This window comes from Paramormyrops kingsleyae, chromosome 5 (assembly GCF_048594095.1).
Source record: "Paramormyrops kingsleyae isolate MSU_618 chromosome 5, PKINGS_0.4, whole genome shotgun sequence".
Taxonomy (NCBI): domain Eukaryota; kingdom Metazoa; phylum Chordata; class Actinopteri; order Osteoglossiformes; family Mormyridae; genus Paramormyrops; species Paramormyrops kingsleyae.
This window is the reverse complement of record NC_132801.1, coordinates 27,528,516-27,552,810: the sequence shown is the minus strand read 5'-3', so window position 1 is coordinate 27,552,810 and position 24,295 is coordinate 27,528,516. Positions and strand designations below refer to the sequence as shown.

General features: G+C 37.8%; 1 protein-coding gene across 30 annotated transcripts in view; it reads right to left on the bottom strand.

Moving 5' to 3' along the window:
• Nucleotides 1-24,295, bottom strand: part of LOC111850867 (RNA binding protein fox-1 homolog 1) — a 446,550-nt gene that overhangs the window by 54,598 nt on the left and 367,657 nt on the right. The window contains exon 1 of one of the 30 annotated variants that reach the window (XM_072712521.1): nucleotides 14,399-14,690. The exons of the other annotated variants lie outside the window; for them this stretch is intronic. The gene's annotated coding sequence lies outside the window, so the exon portion shown is untranslated. Of the gene's footprint in view, nucleotides 1-14,398; nucleotides 14,691-24,295 lie in introns of those variants that run through there. 30 annotated transcript variants of the gene reach the window in all.

The following is a 24,295-nucleotide window of genomic DNA, read 5'->3' as shown; positions in this document are numbered from 1 at the left end:
TGTCCCCATGATGAATGAAAGCAGCTACACATCCTGTAAAAACTGTGACAGTTGCTGTCATGTACAATAGCATAGGTCCATTATTCGGTGTCACAGGTAGAAAAAAAAAGAAGCATCACCGAGAACCGGGTTTGGGAACAGAACTCTGGATTTGCTGATCCTTCATTAAACAACAGAAATATCAGGCAAGAACCAAAATAGAGGAGGAAAAAACCTTTAGTGCACAAACTGCAAACAATTTATCTTGACTATTCCTCCAGGTTTACAAAAAATGAACTAAAATGCCACAGTCCCCATTTATAGCTAACCAAAAATAAATAAATAAATGAATAGGCAATGCAGCAGATCTTTGTGAGCCCTGTCAGAGCGTTTAAACTGCACTTGGGGACTCGCATTCTGAGGCATCTTCATCAAGGCCGGTTCTCCCTCAGCACAGGGGCTGCGATTGCACTTGTTCCTCTCCTCCAGTCCAGCTCCCCAGACTTCCCTTTGCCATCTCTTAAAGCCACGGGAAAATCACAAACGCAACGGCAAAGTGCCAGGCTGGGACAGTTCCCGGTGCCGAACCCGCGCAGAACGTCGGGCTCCAAGAAGTCGTCCAGCACTTCTCTTTATTAAATATCCTCTCTTCCCGTCCAGCCTTGATTCACACCACATCAAAAAAAATCATGGGTACTTGTGGATCAATGTGTTTATATAGTGAGCTGGGTGTGTTTGCTGATATGTCACAGTAGTTACTGTTTAACGTAATGGCCCACCACAATTTACAAAAAAAAAAGCTTTGATTCAAAAAAAAAAACAATGTGGAGTAACAGTGATGTGAACTGCACGGTAAAAAAAAAAAATCTAAAAAGTCAACTAAACCTTATCACAACAAAAAGAGGTCTTATATGAGTTATTTTAGCACAAATCAGATTAGCGCCCTCATCAGTCTCTGCTATAGTGATTGGCTTTATGCATCCCAGTGTTACCAGCATCAATGAAAAATCACCTCTCAGCGACAGGCACGAAACCAGAGATGGGGGTTGGGAGGAGTAATGAGGCTCAAAAATTCAAAGAAATTAGATGAATCTGCAACAGGAAGTAAGAGGAAAATGTCGCCTCCTGCCATCTTGCTTCCTTCTTCTCCATTAAGTTAACAGCTTATGTAGAGCTAAAGCATATAGCATCTGCCCAAAGCGAGCATCAATTATGGATGAAGATGTTCAATGTTGTGTGTGGAGTGCATGACCAAGGAGGAGGGACGAGGAGGCAATACATTTTTACCAGCCTAACCCCTTTTCAACTTTTCTCAATCCTCAGATTTAATGAAGATGAGGCCCCCTACCTTCCTCAGATTTTTTAAGCCCCTTCCTCCCTTCTTCCTTCTTTCCAGCCGACCTTGTCCCATTACTCAGAGACCCCACCCCCAGTCTAGTGTCCCTGATACTGCAGGCATCACCATCAGCAAAGACAGACAAATGAAACGGCAGGCTTAGTAAACACATGGGTGATGTGGATGTGTGGGTATATATCTGTATACATGTTTGTGCATGGATGTGTATAAATGGCCATGTGAACGACAATCCAAAAACAAAGACTAATACTTCCAAAAACATAACTCTGAATGATAAATTATGCAAAACATTTTTTCCCCCTTCTGATATATATTCTGTTTGTACTGTACATGCCCCCCCTCCCCTCCATTGAAATATTTATACAAATCAAAACCAGTGATTTTACGCTACAATGTTTTGAAATGTTCTCCCTGGGCACACAATACACTGCTTATTTTCAAATCATATTAGCCAATGAGGGCTCAGCTAGTTGACTGCCACTCCTCCAATCGATCCATAGCTCTCTAGTCTAGTTCTCTGGTACCAAACAAACAGATAAATTAACTCAGTCATGAAGGGGAGAGAATGAAAGTCCTGTTTCAGTCATAAAAAACATAATGACATATGATTTATGGTTATGATATGGTGTGACATATATGTGCATGTGTGTGTGTGTCTGTGTGAGTGTGCACAGTGAACACCATGACAATTACATATGCATTGAAGCAATTTACAAATTCATGAAGGCAAATAAGACATTAAAATCCCCTTTAATCCACCATTAAATACATGCAAATACTATTACCGACAAATTGAAACTATGCTTTTCTCCATATATGGATCTGATGTTCTGTCTGGTTCTTGCAATTTCACAAAAAATGCACACAGACTGATTTCACACATTACCTGGGAAAATGCACAAATATTCATTTAGAATTTCCCGACCAGTAAAATTTTAATGATAAATGTTTAATTTCAGATGATCAGCTTTGAAGGTGGATGCGTGGAGTATTGTACAAAATACATCTAAAATTACTGGAATTTTTTAAATAATTGATAATCATGCTTGTTAACTGTGGGATATGGTTCATGTAATAATTAAAATTTTCTGCTGGATCATTTGAAGTCATCTGCATTATGCAAACATGTAACAGTGATCCTTTAAAACACAGAATAAAATGTTGCACATTTTCTGCATCTATTTAAAAATAATACATGCGATACGAAGTTAAAGTTTACGCAAATTTCACTGAATATATTAAACACAAATGTTAGATACATCCCTTATCACCATGTCTATCATTTCTCATCCTTTTTGGTAATACTGTCAAACTAAATTAAATAATACATTTTAAAATAAATTTACTTCTTATTGACAGTTCCAGGTCATGTAGCTCAGCTTGTTACAAATCATACATTTAGATGCTGTCAGACGTGTCTCCCTGAGACACACACTTCCTTCTCAATCAATGCAGAAATTAAAACCACACAGAATCTCCTTGATATTACCTTAAGTTTGCCCTCAGAAGTGAGATACAAATCTAAAATCTTAGTGGAAGCTGTTACATGAAAAAGAATAAGAGATGAGGAGCTTCAGCAGACAAGCTTGATCTTGGAGAAGCCTGTGCAGTAAATAATGTAAAGTTTTAAAAGTGGGGTTATTGCATTCCCAAGTAACTAAGTGAACAAAAGAAGCTCCACTATCCTAGAAAAGAGACACTCAGTGGTGACAACATGCCTAATCTACACTCTCTCACCTACACCTAGTGGAAAGAAGGGCAGTCTACTGAAATAAGAGGCAAATTATATATCAAACTCTGCTCTATTCCTAACCATCTTTGGATTGATTTTCTGCTGCAGTGCGGTGAATCTCCAATACTGTTCTGTACATTGTTAAATGACAATTACTTCTAAAGATTTACAAATCCTTATATGAGCTGATGCTGAATGGAGGAACCCTCAAGGTCTAGCAAACCTCGGTGAAGAATGGAAATCATGAGATGACTGGAAATATTTTCATTACATCACTTAAACCTACACAGTAAAGTGACACTGTTAGGCTCTTGAAGCCAGGTGCTGTCGATATGAATCCAACTTCTGATATTAGTAATGAGTCTTATTCATATGTAAATGAAAATAAATCTATATGCATGTTTATCTGTATGTTTCTCCAAAATATTTGAATATCTATTTAAAAAACATTTTCATTACATGAATACGGTTAAATAATATTAATAAACTTAATTCTTGCACATTTGTAAGCATATCAATACTTGAAGAAGATGAATGTACTGTAGACACATCATAGCCCACCTCAAGCTGCTTTTCCAGTTAGGAAATGTGAGGAAAGTACCATCCGGCTTTACTAATAATACTGTTAAAATCTGCTTTATAAATGTGAAATAGTAAGTAAAGTACCCTTACACATCATCCAAATAATGACAGGTACCACGGAAATCACATGCACTAAATTCAAATCAAAAGTGCTTAGATTTGCATCGCTTTCTTGACTTGGGAAAGTCGCAGTAAAAATTTAAATACTACCATTAGCGCGAACAATATAATACTGTTATTTCTTAAATTTGCAAACACTAAAAAGCTGGAAGGGCAACACATTATCCGCAGTGCTGTATCTATCTATGATAATACATGTTTTGTAATCCTTGAACTTTCACTAGTAATATAAACATGCAAATGTGAAGAACTGAGCACGGGGTATGAAGCCAGACCTCGTCCAGGTCTTTCTTATTATGGCTTCTTTTTCTTCACATGAAACAACCATGCAGCCTTCAGCCACACTTCCTCCAGCACCCATTTCCACCGTCACCTTTCTCCAGTGTCTGCCCATGGCACTGAGGACCACTTAGCTTCCTCTAATCCATTTCTGGCCGCAGGCAGAAAAACCTTCACGGAGAGGATTGTGTTGGTTTATGATTGGTTTAGTTAGTTCCCGTGGAGATCCATGGGGTGTCTCCATATAACGTTAAAAGGCAGACTCTCCACCTGCATCCCATTAAGCCACACAACAAAAAGCAGCTGATTTTTCCATATAGCTGCCCTGCCAAGGGCCACGAACAAGGCAGTCTCCTGGTACCGCAGAAGAATCCGTTTTATTTAGCCACATCCAGCTCACCGTGATGCACTATTAACACAAGCAAAACAAAGACAACCTTTGACCTCAATATCTTACACCCCACTATGTTATTTTGAAATTAATTAACTCAATATGCAGAGGGAGTAATTAAAACTCACATGAAAAAACAAAAATCTGCAAAAAAACAAAAATAGACATAATGTAAATGAAATTTGCAAATATAAAACTAAAAAGATGAGCATGTATACCAGAATTAAACCAAACTAACCACTGATACAGATTCTCATTTGAGTGAAAAATATTCCTGTTTATCTCATTTCCAGTTTATAGCCAACAGGGCAAAAGGAACCAGTGAGAGTGTTTATACATGTAGCTCCTAATGCTGTTTGGCACTGCCCAGAAGGATGTACAAACAGCCTTCACTTAATGGGCAGGCCCCACGGAGCAGCCTCACACTGCCTCACCTTGTCTGCTTCCCATTACCATATTAGCCCACATTAGGAGGGTGTTCTCATCTGGTGCATCAGAGCCCCAATCCGCTGGCGGGTATTAGCATGTGATGCAAATGAAGATGTAAAGTAGAATCAGTTCATCAATCACAATCGCATGGGGACACTGTGCAAAGCAAGAGTATTAGCTCTCTGGCCTTATGCAGGTCTCCCTCCTGTCGTTGCACATCTTTAATTAAACATCAATTTTAAATGCTTGCTAAAGCAACTTCCCAGCAAAGAACGAAGTCTGCTGCCATTTGCTATACAAGTCCCTTGCTGTGTTGCTACCACTGTCCTCTAGTCACCACCTCCTATTGTTTTTTACAACCCAGAACCATTCCGACATGTGACACCACCAACCAATAACGTGCGGGTACATAAATTCTGCTCCAATAGCAGTTCTTTTGGCATCTCTTTTAATGAGCTCAGCTGCCAGCATGGATGCCCCAGTTAACACTCGGAGGCTTGTAAACCTGTTTTGTTTCTTTAAAGGCAAATAAATCCATTTTACACTGTTTATCCATCTAAAAGGCAGATTGTATCGTTAGATCAAAGGATCTGATGGAAAATAGTAGCTAGCAGATGTGCCCTGTTTGCAACCTGCCAATAAGGCAACTGTCCCAGAGCTGTTTAATTAGTATTAAAGACTAATATGGATTAAGCTGTGTGCTGTAACAGACATCAATCCTGGGGAGTCAATACCAATAACACAGGGAATCTTTCTGTAAGATCACATGGAACACACCAATGCCTCTGATGATGTGATAATGGAGCACAGCGGCAATAATCCACCCCACAGGCATTTACAGTATAAACCGCTCACCTCAGATTCATGGCATGTCTGCCCCAGGTACTGCAAGAGACATTAGTCAACAGTATTAGGAAGCTAACTCACTTTGGGCCAGTATTACACCATACAAGACACATCATTTTCCAACTCATTGCTACAAGGTCATTTATAAGAATTACTTAATCTAATATTCAAACTGTAGACCAGGTTCGGATCCCAGGAGCGTCCTGAGAAAAGCCCCCTAAGAACTGTTTGTATACATTGTATAGACTCAATGGCATCTTCAGAAGATGAGAACTACAGTACTTGCCTAGACCACACAGACAGAGGCACGGTTACCATTTAGAGGCGGTCTCTAAAGTGTCAAGCTCACTTAATGGATTTTGTCTTCTGGGATGAGTTGGGCAGACTCAACTGGAATAAACAGGAAGTGGTGCTAGGTCTCTGGACGTAGACTGGGAAAAAAGATAACGCGCTATGTTCACTTCTTCCCGCTCAAAGGTTCCACATCATTCCGGTGTTTGGTTTTCAGACATTTTATACCACAGGCACTCAAAATGCATTCTGACTGTTATTTAATTATGACAATCTGTAAGAGGCAAAGTTAAGCAAAGAGAGAGCTAAAAAGAAATTAGTTTGCTCTGTCCCCTGAAAAGATGCTGAATAACAATATAGAATAAAGGGAGGAGGGCTGACATAAAGCATCAAATGCACCTTTTGACATGTATGACAAAGGTATGGAAACAGATCACTTCTATAATCAATAGGAGGGTATGCTTGTTTCACAGTTCAGGTGTCATTTATGATTTAAACAAACAGGAAAAATTGTTACATTTCCGTGAACATGTGTCATTTACCAGCAGCTCTACGTACAGTATGTTCCTTAGTTGTGAAATATCTCTTGTAGTCTTTTAGTTCAGTAGCTTTGCAGGTAAATCCCTCCCTGCTTTTAAAAATATAAGGGCCATACTTTATCTGCTGATCAACAGATAGCTGAGTGGTCCAGAAAATACATTTTTTTTATCACAGCACTCATATATATATATATATATATTGCTGCCTGCATAAAAATAATACAAGGGGGAAAACCAACATAATATGAAATGAAGTTTATTGTGATTACACAGTCTGATTTTTGTCAAGGCATAACGAGTGACCACAAGTCACTACACTGAACAAAATACATCAGATCCAGATGAACAAACCTCCACAGTCACATGGAATGGATCATGATGCATGTGCAATGTGACAATGTGTTCACTGCTTTGTCAGTCAGGCCATGACTGATCAGTTAGTTATGACTAACTGTTTGGAAAGATAGTGACCTAATGGAAAATCTGTTTTGTCAACATTTAGGTTACTTCATCCCAACAACTAACAACAGTAGTACTTGTAGTTGTAGCAAGATAATCAGCTATAAGCTGGATAAGATGGATGGCTGTACTTCCCCCCTCTCATGTTTCTGACTGGTTTTTAATTGTTGTCAATCCTGTTTCTGTTATGCTTGGCTTTCCCCCCCCCCCGCCCCCCCACACACTCCCCCCCCCCAGCAAGGCACTTCATCCAATTCACATTCTTGCCAGCCAAATGGTGTTTTGTACACTGGAGGTTATACAGCAGCATTGGGGAAAACAAGCACAACTGGAAATTTATCCAAGATTACCCTGGTACCCTAAATTATGCAGGCATCAGACAAGCATCTAGGAGTTTATGAAATGATAACGAATCAAGAAACCCAGGCCAACCTGAGCACTACTTCATCTCTCCTCCTCCTCCCATGTGTGCTCTATAGCCTTCTCCACGTTTAGCATAAAATATTTAAATTGCAGCAGGTCATCTGCCCCTCACACTACTGCAGATGATGCTGTGCTCTCACTGGAAAGTGTAAAATATGAAATGTGACATTTTTCTAAACTAAACTAAATAACACAACTGCTCAGACAATCCACTGATTAGGGTCAGGTAGCTGGCTCGCGACATTCACAGAAGCACGGCGGTGGTACGAATGCAGGGCGCTCTTTGCAGAACCTGGGGGGTTTGCATGGGGGTTACCAGAGGTTTTTGTCTATCAGCGCCATCATCACTTGCTGGATGTGTTCTGTAAAGTGCTATAAACTGCCAGGCACATTCCTAACCTCCCCCCCGGGGTCCTGGGGCAGGTAATTTTCAAAGCTATAAAGGACTGCTTTCACTGCTGTTCCTGGCCCTCTTCCCCTGATTTATTCAGGTGTTATCCACTGATGGGGAACAGACACTGCTGACCAGAATTACTGGAAGCTGATTCGATGACTATCCTAGAAACTGGAAAGGAAGCCCATTCTGAAAGCTAACCTGGAACTCAATGCTTATGCAAAAATAAACAAATACACAAATAAACAAATACATGATGCACACACTAAAACTGTGATTAAAACCATTATATAACCATGCGACCCTGACCAGGATAAGCCATGTGAAGATGGATAAAAGGATCATTTATATTGAAACCGTATATTTATTTACATTTATTGATGTTCTATATTTTGTTTTTGTTTTAATTGCTGTGTTCTTTCTGATCTTGCTTCTTAAATTAACTCCCTAACAATGAATCTGAAAACAGAGTTGTTTCTTACAACCTGGAAACAAAAAGACGTTTCTTCTCGCTGGTATTTATGTTTTAACAATACATTTTATCTTCGACTGCCCCACAGATAGTCGGTTATACATTAACGAAATAAAATAACAAAACACGTAACTTTTCTTATTACACTTTGACATTCAATACTAATATATTCACTGACAGCTCCCTAGCTGAATTATATTAGGCTTACTAATGAAACCACGATTCCCATTTTTGCACACCTATAGCAAGACTCCTTGTCTCCTTACCCAGATGGTGTTGTTCAGTAGTCGCTTATGTAACAATCACAGGTCAGCACCAAACACTTAAATGAGCACTCCACAACAACCCAAGAAGATGTATTAGATAAGGGGATGGAGAAATAAGTAAAGGGGCTGATTACTCCCTCCTGCAATGGCCATTGAAATAACCATTTGGGACAACTTACATATTCCAGCTTCCAGATTGCCAAAGTAGTGATAGAATGATGCCAGCTAAACACAGTGCTATAATTGAATTGTCAAAATTCCATTAAACATGAGGCTTCAGATTTAGGCATCATATGTATCTGATGCAGTCATATACGAGCGAAGACATATTCAATATGCTGTTGCAGACTCTCAGTGTAACTGGGATTTCTCATATCACGACTTTCCTTGACTGTCATAAACTCATCATAAATTAATTTTATTTGCAAGATCACAGACACCTTGATTCTTGGGAGTATAAATAATGTACTTTTCTGCAGCAACATCACGAACAGCTTACGTTCAATCATGAGATCAGGTAGTCAAGGCCGATAACCCAGGGCTAAGCTCCTGGTAAGATAAAGAGTGTTGACATACAAATCAAGAAAAGGCTGCAGTACATGTGGAAGAAAGTGAAAGTTAGTACTCATCATTACACACCGATGCTGTTCACTGCACTGCGTGATCAGAATGACTGGTTGATAATTCACATATTAAATGTTATGAAATAAAACAATTATTGTAAAATCAGATTATCACAGAGGGTGGTGGAACACATCGCCACTGCTAACATATTTTTAAGAAGACTAAATAATAATAAATAATAACAATAATTCCCCCAATACAGCAATACAGAACAATGGAAAAAAATTACTGTGTATGTATATATATATATATATATATATATATATATATATATATATATATATATATATATATATATATATACACACACACACACACACACACACACACACACATAATGTCATCCTGCAATTCTGCCCAACCATTGGCTGACTATTGGCAAGATTTTTGGACCTTTTTAACTTGCCTTTGCTCCTCTACTTCCTCCCTTTAATTTGTAAACTTTCTCTCTTCTTCTTCTTCATTTCTATTTTCTTCCCGACCAACAGAAATTCCATCAAAAATGTAGCAGGATCCCTCTCTCATCTGTTTAGGCCTGAAGCTAGTTGCAGGGACAACTCATTAGGGACCCCCTCATTAAAACCAGCCCTGAAGCAGAGGCACTTTTAGAAAGCTATTTCTCCCCTCCTTTTCCCTTCCTTGGCCATTCTTTACACATACTTCTATAAAATCTGTCTCGCCATAGAAGACTAGCTGTTTCTTCTTGTATTGTGTGCAGCTTGTTTCTAAATCAGTATGAAAATATACAAAGCATGAAAGTTCCACTGCAATAATCCAATGCTGACTCATTGCAAACATGATTTCAAAGTTAGATATGGAACATTTTATAAAGCTGCAATGTAAACCACAACTAAATAAATGATAGAATGCATATACAGTACTCTAAATCTGATTAAACAGAACGTTGCAGCTGATTTAAAATTATTGATAACACATGCCAATGGATAGAAAAAGGAGTGTGACATAAGATCAAAAGGCAACTGAGAAATTTGGAAGGTTGGTCACATGGATATTTTTTAAGGATGTGAAGAATGGAAGGATCTGAAAGAAGTATCTGAAAGCCCCAAAGTTTATGCATTAATTCAAAGCTCAATCTCATAGTTCCAAAGCACGAGTTGGCAGGATTTTTAAAAGGTCCACAAATAACTCAGAAGCTCCTCTCAGGGGGCTGTCTGGTAGGATGTCCTGCCTGCCACCTGGATTTTAGGCAGACTACACTGCTCTGTAGGGCCTTGTGTGGTGCACCTGCAGGCTTGCAGAAACCTCTGGGAATCACACATGTCCACAGTTACAGCAAAATCCATCATCCACGAAGTACATCCACTTAACGTGAATGTTTGGACACAAACCACTGAAAGGATATATAAGGGTGATCATTTGTAGGGAAAATTCCCTAGTCCTTCTGTATTCCCACAACAAATCTCAATTCCTGGGATGCTATAGAATGTCTAATCAGGTATTCATACAACAGAAATCTCAGATAGAAATTCACAGAGCTGAAGACAGAAGCCTGACAGGATGTTGCTCTTGAGAGAGTTGATCACAGCTGTTTAAAGTCTTATCTAGGCTTTGGCCCATCAAGGTTGAGTCTATTGAATTATTGACAAGCTCTTGCTGTGCTGTATAGGGACCAAGTTTTTCTGCTGGCATTCAATAAAGATGAAATGGAGATCCCTTCAATAGCTTACTTTGGCATTTTATATTTTAACAGGTTTGATTTAAAATTCTGTAACAGAATGCATTAGACGTATAAAACCAAAGTAATACTCCAAAAGCCGCTACATGCTGAAATATACAATTCATTACCGAGCTACCCAAAATAGCAGGTTTATACACAAACCTATACATAAGTTAAAACCTGCACGGCGGAGGGAGAAGTCCACAGACACAGCAGAGGAAAGATTCACACCACTCTCTGGTGGAATGAGGCACCCTGCCAACGCGAGGACTTATAAATAATAGCAGCCGCAACAACAACAACAACAATAACAACAATTATAATAATAAGAATAAGAAGGAGAACTGCAAAATGTCACAACTGTGAAGATCCAGGTCATATTCTGAGAAGCACTCATCAGTCACACCTTTGGCTTTATCACCCATTAATTAATTGCCATAGAAAAGCATTTACATTGAATTTTATGATATTACAATAACATAGTGAACTAGACCGTTATAACTGATTTGCAGCAATGACAAAAACATTTAGTTTTCTGTTTGAAACACACATGCAGACTCAAACCATAATTAAAACATACTATAATTATGATTACAGAGATTTTGACTACTTGTTACATGTGTACGTCGAGGTTTTATATTCTTAACCAAATTTTTAACAGAGAAAACAAAAAATGACTTGTCTGCAATTTCAAAGCATAATAAACACATTTTGAGTAGTTTGAATGGCGAAAGGATATCCGTGTATTAAAGGCCTTGGTTCCTGCACTCCTCTTGTGATGTGTAATTTAAATGGTTTGAACAAACCAGCAGAAATTGCCTTGAAACTATTTTCTGGTTATTGAATGTGGTTCATTTTTGTTTACATCTTTATTATTTGCACCATGCTGTATGACACTGTACAGTCAAACAAAAAACTGATGAAAATAAATTCAGGTGGTCTTCTGTCTCAGGGGTGGCTAATTCATACCTTGACTAATAATCAAAGCACATGCATTGACTAATTCCTCATTCCACCCTGTTGTTGGTTGCTCCTGTACCCTCCACACAAACAACCGAGTTATTTAATTTAGAAAAGAAAAGATGATGTCATAAATACAAGACAGAGTGAGTGTGAAAAGACTGCAATGCCTAAGTTCCCAAAGCTTTCCTAAAATCTTTTATTATGGGATACCCTGCAAGTTTTGGCTTTTTCAGTAGACGTGGTAACCTGCATTTTGTCAGTCTATAGGTGGGAAATTAGGCTAGGAATGGATCCCGCTGTATGTGCTCTACAGTATGTTAGAGAAATCGCTGAAGGTATGACGTAAGGCCAGCTTCAGGGATTTTGATGGCTCAGCATAAAAAGAGAGTAGCTTTTACCTCTTGGTGAAGTAGTTAGCTATTCTACTTATAGTATGGGTGATGAAAGTCCAATCAGTCCGCTCCCACTTGAAGTATTATTTTACAGACATTTCGTTTTCTTCTTTGTACTTCACTATATTGGTCACTCAAAATTCTGTTTTGTACAACATAAATTTTAAGCTAATAAGCATCTAATAAACTGTATATAGACTGGTCATTAGTAGTTTTCTTGGTCATGGTTGATTTGTTGGCAGTGTCATCTTATGTCGTATTGTTTTCCAGATTTTATGGGTGATGGCATGTGCTCAGTTTATTTCAGATTCACTCACTCAATCAAAATTTTTCATAAGGAACACAGAGCTAAACAATGCTGATAGCATTGCAGGTAACAGTCAATTTATATATGTCAGCAAAAAAGAGTAGCACTGATTGCTTGTGTTGGGAGGGAAATTTTTGTGTGAGTGGGTGTGCTAAACATTTATTTTTTTCTTTTTTACTTAACTACCCACTAAAATTTGCTTGTTATTACCCATAAACATATTGGAAAGAAGGTTGGGGGGGAAGAAAAATTACTTACTAAAAATGTATATAAATAATTAAAATTGTGAACAGTTCCTGGGGAAATATATTAGGGAAAATTTAGAATATATGTGCAATTTGTCCTTTGGTGTATGCCATACTGTTATGGATACCAATGAGGTTCTGTAATTAAAAATCAACTTGCAGCTTCTAAATCTCTGTCATAGTTGTAATCCTTTAAATTCTGTTATACCTGCAGAAGAAGCCATAGGCAACATAAGTAACTAGCTTCTGCCAGTATTATCAAACTGGAGGTGGTGATTAAGAGGCCACACCATCTCAGAATCATCGTTAAGCCAGTGGAAAAACTCAATTTGTGAGCAATCAAGGAGCAGTAATCACATACTGGAAAAGTCTTGCACTTGTCAGTAAATAAACCATGCTATACCTTCACACAACAAAATGGAAACAATTAGCCAATCCAGCAAAACATATTGGAAGCAAAATCATAAATTATTTACATATGAATGAATAAGATTTTGTGCTCTATGAGAATAATAGGTGAACAATAATAGCCATTGACAACTAATACGAAAGTCTTATGATAAAATATAATAAATTATGCATCTTTTTCCAGTTTTTTACTAATCAAGCAGTATGGATGACAGACTCCACACAATGTTTAAACCTTTGCATTTCAATCGATTCCTTTTAAATAAAATATCATCACTGCTCTTGCATGCAAATATTACATGTGCTTCATAACGGAGAAATGTCTTGAGACTAGAATTCAGCAAGCATGCTCAGTTCATACCGAAGATAACATATATATATATATATGTATATTCTAAAACCCCTTCTAATTCAAAACTCTACACTGAGAAGCTGGAAAAGCATAATAAATTAGAAAAAAATTACATTTAATGAGACACATAAATGTAAAAAAAATGTAAATGAATGTAAAGTGCTGAATGTTAAATACAAAAAAAATAGTATTTATTTGTTTCAACTGATTAGCAGAGGTGGTTACAGTTTGAGTGGCACTATCAGGTAGAAACACAACAATGCATCAAGTTCTGATGCAGCAGTCTGGAGAAGCACCTCCTTTTTGACATAAGCAATCATATGACCCATAAATTCAATAAGAACGTGCCCCTTCCTGCATGAGGGAGCCAGGGAGAGGATAGTTTTCAAAACATGACATTTGTATTCACTAGTAACATGCCATTGATTACTCACAAAGAAATAAACACAAGTTTGAAACTTTAATAATTGCAGTGTTTTTTTTAACACACATAAAGTATTCCAGTCATACCTTTAATATTTGTATAAATTATGCCATATTCAAACATAATAATCCACTAATTGCAAAAGAAGAAATTTCCCAGGCTGTGTAGTTACACATTATTAATTTCTGTTAAATCCTCATAACCAGACGCCTGCCGTTCCCCAGCCCGGAAACGAAACCGCGTCTGCAGCCAGCTCACACTCAGCGCACATCCAAAACCCAGAAATATTCTCACTTAGAGAAATGCGGAATCCCCTTGATCGGGTTTACAGTACAAATACATTCCAGAGTTATTCGTCTTTTTCCCTTTTTTATTATTATTATTATTATTTTTTTTTTACTTTGGGACGCTCTGCAGTATTTTGATGTTAATGCATACCAACTCACCGGAGTATGAAAGCAAGCTCTTGCGAGGCTGAACAGGCACCAAGCGGTGTTAGCGCCGGCTAGAGAATAGCTCCATGTAATGCACTGACACTCTCACAGAGAAGGGGAGAAAAAAAGGACAAAACTCAGAAACGAAGCGTCGGGGGTATGCACACAGAAAAAGACAGAAAAGAGAAGAAGAGCACGAAAGAGGGATGGGAAATTAATAATCCAACAGGCAGGTCCCTTCAGTACTATAAATCATGCAGCTTTCTCACAAGCTACAGAGATGCGCACACGGGAGGGGCGTGCGGCATTATCCATTGGCTAGCTCCTCTCATTCCTATACATCGCAGCCAATCCTTTTTTTGCCTTGAGGTACAAATATAGCTGTGAAACAGTTTCAGGATAGGAAAGAGAGGAAGAGGGGCTAAAAGCAAAGGAGAGTGAGAAAGAAAGCGAGACAGAGGGAGAGAAAGAGAGAGAGAGGGGGAGATAAGCAGAGAGAGGGGAGTAAAGATGAGAACCCTGGGTACTGCATGAAGAAAAGTGCTCACAGTTTTGGCATCGCTGAGTCCAGTTAATGCACTATAAACTTTATTTGAGCTGACATTTGATCCCCTGCGATGGGGTCAGTGAATAGCTAGCAATTCCACCCCAGATCACACCATAATCGAATTGCGGCCTATTTCCCAAACCTATAATGGAAAACGCAACTGAAATAATGCAGGTGATGTCGGCATGCTCCCCTCGCTGTCGTACATTATTACTGGCAATTCCTTGCCTCCATTTTCCCTGTACTCTAACAATGAATATATTTCACAGCTCACTTGCTACACTGTGTGGGAGGGATGGCATATACACCTACACACCATGAAAGAGAATTTAAAACAATAAGCTTCCCCCCACACACGCACAGTTTTTTATTATTCTTGTATCTTTTGCAGTGGACATCACCAGTAAGGGCAGAAAAAGACGACTTTGTAAGCATATCTGTTTAGTTTCCAATGACAACCACTTGACACGTCATATATTTTATTTAGATTATTGGATCATCTAATATATTTAACCCTCTGTAAAGTATTGACAGACTCTACTCCTACTTGACAAAGACATATTTAAGGAGACATTCTATCCCAAGCCGCTTCTTAGGTAGTAGCAGAATGGCTAAGGAACTGTACAGTGTCTTTCTTGGTACTCTACCTGCATATTTCAATCATATTTGTTCTTTGTATTCAGCCTTCACATATAGTTAGTTGTTGCATATGCAATTAAAGACTTTGTTTACAAAGATTTAAAAAAATCCAACATTGAAATATCTATTTAATAGGTAATCGGGTCACTTATATTTGTGGAAGTCTCTCTGACAGTGATTTTGACGGCCATTCCTCTTGGCACACTAGCTGTTTTGAGGTCGCATGCAGACGTAACTGAAAATTGTGACAGCAAAAGGTCATGCTTCTGTTTTCTGAAGCACTGCAGCCTTAAGGTCAACATATTATGTTATAAGCATTGCTGGTTAAAGAGTGTTATCAAAATAAATCATGTAGCTCTTGAACTATATTACAGATTCACAATTGCGTACTGATAATGTTGTTACAAAAAGAACAGAAAAAAACAACACTACAGTGTAGAATGAGTTAATCATATCAGCACAGAATACAGCAGGAGAAATTAACATTCTCGTGAAGACATTAGAGGGAAACACACAAAACAAGAGCCGCAGGAGGGTCAGGGTAGCGAGTCAATTTTGCAGAACGATAAAAGAACTGCCATGTATATGATTGCATGTGAAAGGGAAGAAGCCATCCTAGCTTGTTATCATCAGCTAATTAGACGCTGCAGTCAGGACTGCATACACAACATTTGCCTTTGTAATCAAATGTATTATTCAAATAGGGACTGGGGGGTAAGACAGACAAAGACAACGTCTTCCATCACGGTAGACGGATCATTTCAGCACTGGTACTGCTGGATAAAGCTTGGAAAGGAACCAAAAGCCACACGTGGTGAACAGGCAAAGATCTACAAATATATAAAGCAAGTTTTCACATGTAAAATCTACATGTAAATTGATGCTGAAAATAAATTGTTTACAAAATAAAAGTACAACCTTTATTTAAGACCCCCCCATTGTCCTGACTACATATTTTTATACAAATTGTTAAGTTTTGGCTTCCCAGCAGAGGGAGTGCATATATACGCAAAACAAATAATAATATTAACTGTACTGTGTTTTACTGGAAATACATCAGATTAAATATAACAATACAAAACGATTAGTCACTTGCGAAGAACTTCCTGGTCCAGCTTTCAACAATACATTTGGATCAAAAAACACTTCAAAGTGATCAAATTGGTCCGGCACAGATCGATAACAGCTTGACTTTGTGGGGGAACTTTCACCACAGTTTACTGGGCCTTGCAGTAATGTGTAAGCATGGACTAATATCTGACTTTTCCCCAGCAAGATTTCCCTTTATGGAGTCTGTCACTTCCCATTTGAGTTAACACACTGCTGAGAACGGTTCATCACTGGCCAAATAATCCACTTCAGCTGAATACAAAGCAAAGGGTGATACTAAAAAAAAGAAGAAAAAGGTATAAAAGCCTGAAATCAAAGCACAGTCTCAGTTTCAGTGGACAAGTGCAGCTGAAGCATTTTCATTTTGCCCCTGGACATTAGAGTTAATGTAATTGACAAACAAATAGTGCTCATGTAGAGGGAGGATTGTGGGTAAGAGCGCACGACTCAATTACCTGTGCCTATTTTCTCTTTCCAAACAAGTATAAATGAGAATGCTAGGGGGAGAAGATTCTAGCTTGTACTTATAGCCTTTGTGAAGAGGGTGCAGTTAATTTTATCCTATTGGATAGACAATTGTGTCTTGCAACATGGTTTCAGTGCTTTTAGTTAACCATAAGAAAAAAAAAACAATGAAAAAAAGCTGCTTTAATGTTATTAACTACAACTGCCCGTTTCTGCTGAGATTAGTTTATCCATCTCTGAAAACAGTTAATCTTAACTGATTAAAAACATATCCTCACTTGCGCATATCCTATTCATTCCATGAATCAATGGCCAAACATCATCATCATCATCATCATCATCATCATCTAAATTGAATCATTAGGAGAACATGGTTTTGGAATTGAACACACACTGGAAAAAAGCAAATTGTTTCCCTTATGAGTTTTTTCTTCCAGTTTTATTTTTATATTATCTGTCCATATTATAGTGCTTATCATGTACAAGGGCACAGTGAACCTATAGCCAATAATAATAATAATTATTATTATTATTTTTATTCTTATTATTATAAAAAGACACATGCAGTTTGCCAAGACCACAATGACATGGTGATTAACCAGCATAATAATTAACCAATTAATGACCTTTGCCTTTTTCTGGCCTTCCCAACCAAGTAAGAGACAATAAGATTGTTATGAAGAGCAGGTAAAATTAAGAAGAAAATCATGACTGCAAATATGACACTGTCAATAGTGAAAGACGTTCGAATAACATATGGGAACTGACAACTGTTTTATTTCTTTCTTAAGAATCACTGGAGATCTCACACTGAGCTATTATTTCTGTTCTATTTGTGTCTCTGCTTAGGAATGTTGTGAGAGTTTCTTTTTTTAAAAAAAGGCTTTTAATTAGAACTGTACTGCCTTCTGTGATCTGTGCCTGACTTTACTTGCATGCAAAGCTGAGCCCCTTGGGTTTCCTCAAACAGAACAAAACTCCTTTCAACATGACTGAGACGACAGCTGCTCACATTTCAAAGTCTCCGCTCACTCTCCTCATTGGCCACACGACAATGAAACGTGAACATACCATTAATGGTGTAAAGCGCACGTGCACCTTACGTACACTGCGCAAGTATGGAAATGCAGAATCCATACAATTATCATAAAAATCTATATTTTTAAGTACATGATGGCATTAAAATATTTATTAAATAAAAACAATAGATATACGGAACAAACAAAAAAAATCGCTATAATTAGCTAATTTTAATCTGGCCTGCACTTTAGTAACCGGTTAATAATTAAACCCTAAAGTTTCATGACTATCAAAGTGATTTTTATTGGTTTTATTTTTTTTTTATTAAATTAAATAAGTAGTTTTGGAAGTAAAGATATTCAATCCCTTAAATAACTTTTTGTTTCTTAATGTATTTTGTGGTATTTTGGAAATACAGCTATAAAATAAAAAAATTATAAATGTGCAAAATAAAGACACCCTGCTCTCTTTGAGAGCCACATTGGTATTTGGTTCTATTCTAATGACAACAGCAGAAACGGGTCAATCTCTGAAAAGCTTGAAAAGAAGCTTTTATAGATATAAAATATATAAAAATAATTCCTGAAGCAAGGCAAGGGAACATCTGAAAGCTGCAACACAGACCCCTGCTTTACATTTCAATTATTTATTATCATACATTTTTTACCCCTTAATTTTAAAACATTGGATTTTATCAATCTTTTTCATACTTTTAATTTTCCTGATTGCCAAGCAAGTGGCATATCAAAGAGCTAGGACGAAAGAGAAATTTCACGCTTTTCAATTCCACTAAGACGTGCCCACTGGCAGAAAAACTCAGCCCACAATCTTCTGAACTCCTCAGCCCCTCATATTTTTTTGCTTCCACTTAAAAAAATGGCGAATAAACAAACGAACGAAATAAATTTACAAACCTAAAATGTGTATAATGCATTTCAACAACAACACATAAAGATTTATTTTTTCTAGCAACACCTGCTGGTGGAGCTTATAATTGCATTGATTTGTTGATTGTAAATATTCACCCATTTTCCAGAATCTCTTATCCAATGTAGCCTATTCAACAAAGCAGGGGGCATCTGGGACAGAATGGCAGTTAATCGCAAGGCACACACTTTGGACAGTCCAGCTAACCACATGTTTTTGGACAGCAGGATGAAACTGCATAAAACATGGGGACACCATGCAAAGTCCATACACACAAAGCTCCGAGGTCGAATTCAAACCCCAAACCTGAGAAGAGCAAGGTTACAAAGTCACTAAAATTATCAGTATGTTATTTCAAAAATCCAAATATTACAAATATTTCTGATATAGTAGTAGCTTCAGTGGTATTTTCTTGTGTATCAGTGCTGACAAAACCTCAGACCAACGCCTTGTTTACTTCCCCACTTCATGGTAAAAGGCTAATGTGTACCAACCAAAGAGTCAAACGAAAAAGATCAGTAACATGTTCTTAGACTAAGTGCAAACATTGAAATTAAACGTTACTGGTCTTGAAGTGTAGGATTTTGCCAGAGGGTAACATTTTACATTCTGCCTGTGGATGTAAGAGAAAGACGTCAAATGTTCCTGCCGTAATGGAAATATATTTAAGCGGCAGCCAATATAAGACTTTCACACTTTGACAAAACACTTCTTTTAGTGATAACATTATAGTAATATCTTTAAAAGCAGTGATATTACTCTGCCCTCCATTTCATTCTCAGTTGCAGAAGAGTATTGCCTGAGGATAGTACTGCCAGAGGCTAACAGTCTGTGTAATGCTGTAGCCCTGCATAAGATATAATGAATCACATGTAGCTATGCACTCTGACCGGGTCCTATCACTAAGTTACCATTCAACAAAAGCACAGGAAATGAGGATTAAAAAAACCTTGATATTTTACTATCGAATGCAAGCTACAACTACTAGACAGGAGCCACAGAATGGTAACGATTTAGTCCTGCCAGCGGCAACGATGATCACTCACCCAAAGGGCAAAGTGGGGTTTAACAAATCAAATTCCCTCATGACGTGTGTGTGTGTGTGTGTGTGTATGCAAGCCATATATATAAACATGGCCCATACATATATGAAAATTGTTGCTTTATTATTATTAGTATTATTACTATTATTATTACTACTACTACTACTGTTGTTGTTTTGTGTTGCTGGCAATGTCACTTTGTTATTGTCATTCTTGCTCATAAGTACTGTAAAACTAATGAAGATAACGTAATATCAAGTTGACAGCCCAGTTCCTCATCCAGTAAAAGCTTGGGAGCAAGAAAAAAAGTATGGCGTTGAGCTGCTGAATTTATATCAGAAATCACGTTAGCCGAAGTCCAACAGCCAAAAGCTCGGTGTGCTGCGCCCCCTGCTTTAATAACAGATGTGTGGAGCCAGTGGACCAGGAACACGCTTGTAGGCCGCTAAAACAGTACTGGCAAAATCAAAAGATCACAGCTAAAACACACTCAAACCCATTGCGAGGATGTGGTGACTACATTCCATTACAAACAGGGAGTGAAGGTCACAGGAATGACACCAGACCTGAATGAACACCGGGTTCAAGTATCTGTGTAGCTTTTGCACACTATTCATAAGAAAAACTAAAATGAACACGTTACTCATCCATCCATCCATTACCTATAACATATATACAATGCAAGGTTGGGATGACCTTAAAGCTTATCCCAGGAGCAGAGTGTCCAAGGCAGGGAAGACCCTGGACAGACATCCAGCTCATCCCAAGACACAGTATAAAAACATTATTTCTATTCTACTTCTGAGGCAATATAGCTCCCAGCTAGGTGGACAACATAACTGAAGAATATAACATATTAATATCAAAGATTTAATAAAGAGCCACATTTTACCTTCAGAACAGCTCATTCCTTCTTGGATGACTTACCTTCTTCTTGATCATTCGTCAAGAAGAAAATCTTATAGCTCATTGAGAGATGAGGATGGCAAAAATCTACTTTGCACTTCGTATAAAGGATCAATAACACTCTTGTTTTTTTTTTGTTTTTTTTTACCAGTGTGTTTGGGAGTGCTATCATTCTAGAAAAGGGTTCTTCAACTCATGGATCCTCGAGGTCCGAGCACTGCTGGTTTTCCAGCCTTCCTTTACCTGTCAGTCAGGTGTGAAGCCTCTGACCAATCAGAATCAGTAATTATTAAACAACTACCTGGGAGAACTGAAAACAAGGCCTGGATTTGGAATCGAGGTCCAGAGTTGAAGAACCCTGTTCTAGAATATGGAAGCATCACGATTGAACAGTGTTGGCACCACAGTGTGTATGTGATGCTGCAATACGTCCTCATATTCCCTGCCTGTCTTATATGACCTGCACAGCAACCATTGGACCTATAATGACTCCCAAAAGAATGCTGCCCATACCAACAGACACGGAGTCGAAGGTATCCTATGGCTTCCTACAAATGTAAACATGCCTGGATGTAGGAACAAGAGTGAAAAATAACTCAACAGACCGAATTACATTTTTTTCCATTGCTCAAGGGTCCGTGTTTTGTGTTCCATACACCAGGGTACGCATCTTTGTGAGCTGCCCTTGGATACAAGTAGTTTCCACAGAGCAGCCCTGCCATAAATTCCAGCTTTGTAAAGCTCACAACATATAGCTTTTGTTGAGACTGAGTCATAGAGGTACTGATTGAGTCTGTGGTCATTTTTGAGGCCACATATTTCTAGTGTTTAACAGCTATCCATCTGTCTGTCCCTGTTAGCTTTGACTAGTCATCCCACTTCCTTTTTGTGGATTCCATTCCTCTGTGTTTGGTACAGTATATGCTGTCATGATTGTTGAGAATGTTTCCCTTGGAACATGAAATAATTTTGTAGCTATTGTGACCAACGCATCAATAATTAGGGCAAAAACAGCTTGACATTTGTTGAACTGTGTTAATAGCCTCATATTACTTTAAAAACTCAGATAAAGTGCTGATTGGCAGACCTCTTTTACAGCTAAAGCACACAATAACTGGAATTAAACCTAATATGACTCACCTTTGTAATTACATTTGTATTTGTGATTGAGTTACTTCAAAGATGAAGTCCTTTTTCACATGGTGTTTCCTTTATTTTGTGTAGCCTTGCATGCATGTAGATATGAATGGATAACATAATATAATCTTCAAATAAGCCATATAAACAATGGTTTCTTCATTTATTATGGCACTGAAATAGTACCATTTGTACACACTGCTAGATACTATACAGAACTTGCCTAACCATTGTTGTTGTAAGTTTTCCACCTCAGTATTTAAGAGTTTTCAAAATTCAAATACTATTTTAATTGTATGTCGATAATGTACACATTAAAATATCAGCCTGTTTAGAGAACCATACTCTGCAGAAACAATGTGACACGTGACCCTGGCTCTCATTAAACTGCAGAACGGCTAGGCTTCAAACGTCGTCAATTTGATCAGAATTTTCACACAATTCTAGTAAGTAAAATAAACAAACAAATAAATAGGTAATTTTCATTTTAAGTTTTAATTACTTGCAAGGACTATAGTGCTTCATAATAAATAGGGCAAATGATAATTAAAATACTATCTGGTGTTAGTGCTGAGCTTTGAAATTGTCTAGTCCTATCAGGATAAATGCACATGGGGAAATAATACATTCTTTAATGTCACCAGCATTCAGCATATTCAATGCCCAAGGCTGACAAATTAGTCACATTTGAAATACCATAATTAACTGACAGAATTCTAACCTACTTATCAGAGCAAGCCACTTGTATTCAAATAAGGCCTTTGGTGCTTTATTTCTACAGAAGTAGGGTCCAGTCTTTATCCTTCAAAGCCTTACTAAGCTTGAAGTATGGTATATTCCCACTACAGCGATAACGTTCCACTCAAGGTTTCACAGCTGAAGGTATATGGGTTCTGCAAGAAAAACTACACATTCCAAAGAGTGCATTGTTCATACATACACACATACATATACACATAGATACATACATATGTAGTACTGGTGTATTTAAGAAAAATATGTGTGCTCATGAAAATGATTTAATAGTAACATTTTTAGATATTTCGATACAGCCTGCTTTACATATGCTCGCAGGTGAAACAAGAGTTCTTGAATGATAATGAATTTTATTACATGTGCAATAAAATTTTGAATATGCTAAACAACTGAGAAAACTCGCATGCCAAAGTACATGCATCATTTGGATCCAGTGAAATATTATTAATTATTCAAAATATGATAGAACTAAAAACTAGGTTTGCAAAATGGATGGATGATGGATGGACGGATGGATGGATAGTTGTTCTTTTTGGCTCTGTTTAGGATTTAAACACAAGGTTCCATCCTTCAGGATGCAACTGGTTACCTCCAATTTAGGTATCAGCCTCTGGACTGCCCACAAAAGTTCATAATTAAGGTAACAAAATGAACAGTACATTTTCTTTTATTATAACCAGGATCACACTTTGAAATGAGAGGGGGTCTGGAGGATCCCCAATAAGCCATAAGGGAGTCCCCATAAGAAAGAAAAGTTTATGCTAGGCTAGTCATCATTTTTACCTCCCCAAGGGACTTTGGTGACTTCGAAAACTTCTACATCATAACACTGGTAGTCCTTTGTGTTCTCCGGCAATATTAAAGTGTTTTTTTTTTGTCCTCTCCAAAGAAAATGTCTTTGATGAGTGCTCTGCTACTGTAAAGGATTTTCAGCACCCAACAATCTGAACAGCATTCCTCTGCTGTTCTTTCATCCTGCTTGGAATCCCTTTTCAGATACCACCCCCCCTCCCATTCATGACTCTCTGAAGTCCTATCAGCCAGTCCCAATGGGCAGCCAATGCATGTTGGCTTTTTTGAGTAGGTTATGAAAAGCAGTTCAGGTCCTTACCATATGAGCCAGCTGCAGATTTCATACAAGGCAACTGTACATGATTGTCTTGATTGTGGCTTGTTTACTGTAGCTGCATTGTAGCTGTTTATTGTAGCTATACATAACATTTACATATCAGCAACTATTGTGCATGAAAGACAACAGAATGGGTTTATTTTTTATCCACCCATGAAAACACCTTACAGTCGAGGCATTTATCCGATTGGTAGTAAACTAGCAGAAACTTCGTATTGTATTAAATGATT